The sequence below is a fragment of the Nicotiana attenuata genome, unplaced genomic scaffold (assembly GCF_001879085.1).
Source record: "Nicotiana attenuata strain UT unplaced genomic scaffold, NIATTr2, whole genome shotgun sequence".
Taxonomy (NCBI): Eukaryota; Viridiplantae; Streptophyta; class Magnoliopsida; order Solanales; family Solanaceae; genus Nicotiana; species Nicotiana attenuata.
This window is the reverse complement of record NW_017673393.1, coordinates 31,293-36,330: the sequence shown is the minus strand read 5'-3', so window position 1 is coordinate 36,330 and position 5,038 is coordinate 31,293.

Genomic DNA, 5,038 nt, shown 5'->3' with positions numbered 1-5,038 from the left:
GATGTGTTGTAAAGTCTTCAGTTATGAGTGTGTTAGGGATCTTTCGGTTACTTATTTGTGGAGTGAAGTATATTCTTATGTATTATTGACGAGTTCAGACTCAAGATGATTAAGTGATTACATCACGGTTGTGACCATAATAGGGTCGTCGAGTTATGCCAGTTTGAGGCTAAGCAAGAGGGTTATCTCCTGCGTGATGTTCTGAGGTTATGTGATCCTTAGGATGTTACGTGAAGAGTTTTCTTTCTACCAGTGCGATGTGCATGTGCTACAATTTGAGTTTGGATCGCTTGAGGAAGTTAGCATGACTGTCACGAGAATGTATATGCGCATAGTAGATAATTTAAGGTATTTTATGAGTAGTGATACATGATCTTATGAAGGATTTAGTTGAATTATAGTGTGAGATCATGGAAATTATGGAGTACGAGCTTCATGTGTTATTGGATATTATGTTCTATGGCTTCGAGCTAAGAGAGGGAGGATCCTATCAACAATCAGATCGCATGGTCATGTGTTATATTAGTTTGGTCGGAGGCATACTGGTGGATCAGTTGTGACATGAAGAGGTTGATTTCGAGGTTGACTCGAGTAAGGAAATTTTTGGATGCATAATGTATTACACTTTATGGATACATGTAAATCTTAGAGTGATTAGGGTTTGTTAATTATGGTGGACATAGTGCGCAAGGAGAAGGGATTTGATCGGTTACTTAAAGGTGGGGGTTACTTCTTTCAGTGTTTGTGTGCTAATGGGTCACAAATCGCTCGGCTTGTTTTAGCAGTGCATTGGAGATTAGAGCGGAGTGGATGACTCTTGAGAGGGTTCCAATGAGTTCAAGATTCATATGCGTTATTTGAGGATTCCCCGGAATTGTATATGGCTAAGATATGAGAATGCATTGGATGGTGCTGAGACTTGCGGTACTTCTATGTCATCAATGAATCTACATATTAGTATTAAAGGGATTAAATAAATAGTTTCATATTCACAAAAGATCTCTTTGGATTGGGCATTTCGGTTGCGGTATTATTAGGTGCTTAAGAGGGAACACAGTTGCTTAGGGGCTTTAAGACGATGTGGCTTCATGATAGGATCTCTTGTATGAGCTTTAGATAAGGATCGTAGTATACTCACAAGGAAAAGTGCCAACTTGAAGGCAAGTCAAGAGGAACTCGAAGTGATTTGGGTCAGCATAGTAATAAATGAGATTGGTTCTTTTCGCTGTGGTGAGGCTTTACCGGTGTTTTATGGCAATACTCTTGCGTTTAGCAGCCTGTGTGACCTTGTTAAGTTAGAGGGATTCAGTTCTGGTGGCTTGGTTATGTGTAATGGGGTTTCAGAGAGTTCTCAATGGTTTCAACCACGGCTGGGGACAAGTGATTCAGAGTTGATAATGGGATTGTTTATTTTTCATATGATGGAATGATTGATGCGATGTATCGTGTGGGATTGAGATTTGCATGTACAAGTTGTGATTCAGCTTCGACGGGAGGGCATGAATTCTAAACGGCATAGACTGTTTCAGAAGTTTAGAAGAATGCTAGCACTATCTGGTATCACCTAAGAAGGGTGAGCATTTCAGAAGGCACAATGTGTTTTGACTTGTGGATGCTGGATTAATATTGTGGTAATCTCCTGGTTGTTGACTGCTGATATTTAGATTTTGCTATGTGGCACAAGAATTATGGAAGTATTTCTTATGAGGGATGTGTTTGTCATTTGAGTGGTGGAGTTGGGAACGGACATGGAGATTCTTGTATTCTAGGGATTATAAGACTAGAAGGGCTCCCAAAGGCAGATTGTTCCTTGGTTGCAGATGGTGAAGGTATATTAAGAGGTTGATGGCTAATTGTATTTGTTATGGATGGTCTATTGTGGACTTTTTGGAGGTTATTTACCTATTTTGGAGGATCATAATCGATTTGGAAACCACTGGTAGGCCTAATGAGAATGTGTATTCTACATCGGGTCGGATTTGTTTACTCAACACGGCTATTATTGAGGGGTGTGGCATCGGTTAGAACTGATCTTATTTGTTTTCTGATATGTTCCATGTGTTAATCTCCTATGCTACGATGGGTAGCGAAATTGTTGACTAATTACAAACATGATACGGTACCGTTTGGGCCTTATGGCAAAATTTGAACGAGATGTCTCTTGAGGTGTCGAATGGTTGGTGGCACCTTGGCTATGGTCTTCCTATTGGTGGTATATTATGCTATCCGTGTCTCCATAGTTATGTCCATGCACTTCGTACCTTTGCTGTTGATATGCATATAGTTGTTGATTGTAAGCATAATGTCTCGAGGTATTCCATGTGGATCGGTGTTTGGATTGGGTCACACATCATAGAGAAGTTATGTTGGGATATGATCATTTGTATTTATTTCATGTGTTTTGGTTCTCCTTTGTGTGATGGGTTCATAGCGTTGCGCTTTGTGGTGGTATATGTTGAGCTTGCGAGACGGTTCTCTCATTAGATTCTTCTTCCATCTTTGGTTACATTTGAGTTGTTGCTTATTTGGTGTATGGATTGCACGGCATATGGCTCAAGGTAGTGCTGGTGTGGCATGTCGGTCAAGCATCTTGTACCGAATGAGATGAGGTTATTGGACCTGAAATGAGTGATATCAGGTTTGAGTAAGGTAAGTTGGGAGAATAATGTTATTAGCCAGCTTAGAATTTGGCAATGATTCTTATTGGGCGAGAGAGCTCCATGACTTATTGATCTGATGGGTGGTTATGAGTTTCTGCATATGTCTTTCATCATTAGTAGTGTACGAATGTTTAGACCAAGGTTTTATTATATATGAGATTTTTTACCAGTATCGGGTTTGTTAATGAGCAACTATGGTGGTCGGAAATTATTGCCGAGTTATGTGAAATATCATGTGATTATATTTGGAATATATTTATGACTTTATAGAGCTTGTTCAGGCTAATACACTGTACAAATGCAAAAATCGGGTCTTATAATGAATTTCAAATATTGGAGATTGGATTCTAAGATTTGTGGACTAAGGTTGAAGTAAGGATCTTCAGTTAGGTTGTGTTTTCGGGTTTATCAATTAGGGTGATGTGGTATTGCCTGGGGGTATGTGTATGGTGAGTTATATAGTGATTTGGTGGCTTTAGAATGACTCTTGGCACATTTGAGGACGAACTTATGTTTAAGTGGGGGAGAATATAACGACCCCATCGGTCGTTTTGAGTATTTGCATTTTGTTTAGTGGTTTGAGATCTTAAGTAGCTTCATATGATGTATTATGACTTGCGCGTATGGTCGATTTTGATTTTTGAGCGGTTCGGTATTGATTTGGAAGAATGATCCTCAATATAGAAGCTTTAAGTTGGAAGAGTTAACCACGTTTGACTTTTGTGTATTTGACCTCAGACCGGAGTTTTGATGGCTCTGTTAGGTCCGGATAGTCCCGGCATTCATTTGGATGTTTCCAGAAGGTTATGACTCAAATTGGCGAAAGTTGATAATTTGAAGTCTTGGAAAGTTCATAGGTTTGACCGGGAGTTGAATTTGATGTTATTCGGGTTCGGATTGTTATTTCAAAAGTTGGAATAGGTTCGTTATGTCATTTGGAACTTGTGTATAAATTTGAGGTGATTACAAGTTGTTTATACGTGTTCGGCATAAGTTTGGAATTTAAAATTTTTAAAATAGTTTATTAAGCTTGATTTGAGGTGCGCTTTGTGGTTTTGATGTTATTATGTGTGATTTGAGGCCTCGAGTAGGTCTGTATTATGTTTTGGGACTTGTTGGTATGTTCGGACGGGGACTCGAGGGGCTCGGTTATGTTTCAAATTGATTTCATACCATTTGCTTCATTTTTGGTTGTTGTCTTTCTCTGAATTACTGGTGCTATTTTTCCTTCTTTGCGATCGCGATGTGTAAGTTGGTGCTGGGTGTTTTTATTCTACGCGTTCGCGGAGGTTCAGTAGCTACCACATCGCGTTTGCGGAGCTGGGTCGCATTCGCGATGGTTGGGCGATTAGTGCTTCACGGTCGCATCTGGATGTCCCAATCGCGATGTTGTGCAGGCTTGGCAGGCGTTGTTCAGCACGTTCGCGAGGGCAGTGCCGCGAACGCGAAGGCTTATTTCGGGCAGTGATATTTTCTTCTACGTGATCGTGAAGGCTTTTCCGCGATCGCGCTGTCTTTAACTAGGCAGAATTTAAATACTCTATTTCGAGGGGTTTGGGAGCTAGAATTTGGGAGATTTTGGAGGTAATTCTTACCACATGGTTTGAATTAAGTGTTCTTGACCCGATTTTTATATTAATCATGATTCTATCTGTAATTTTGATATATGGGTGATGAATCTAAAAGAAAAATTAGGGGGTTTTATCAAAACTTTTCTAAAGTAAATAATTGGGTTTTAAAAATCGATTCGGAGTCCGGATTGGATGAAACTAGCACGGTTGGACTCGTATTCGAATGAGTTATTAGAATTTATGAGTTTTGTCGGGTTTCGGGCGGTCGGTTGACTTTGAGTATTTGATTAAAAATTCGGCCTTTTATTGTTTCGGGTTGTTTCCCATGGCATTATATATTAGATATTTTTGAGTAGCTTTTGGCTAGATTCGAGTCGTTCGGAGGTCGATTCGCGCGGGATGGCGTTCTTAGAGTATTGTTTTCTCTTGTTCGAGGTAAGTAACATATCTAAACTTGGTTTGAGGGTAATTATTCCTATGAGCTATGATAGTTAAGATGTATTTGGGGGTGACGCATGTGCTAGGTGAGGGGTGTATGTGCGTACACCGGGGTATTCATGATTCGGGTAGACTTTGGGCTATTATGAGACTAGTTTGCTTTCATGCCTCGTTACATCCGTGTTTTCTCTACGTGTAAGACTTTTTGAGATATGATTCATATTAGAAATAATATCAAGGCTACATGTTTACTAGTTTGAGACACGATATGGCTATTTTTGCTATTTTGAGCTGCTTGCCTAAATTGTAGACATACTCTCAGTGATGATGCTATGTCCGTGTATGATATCTCTGTCTCAGTGCATTCTT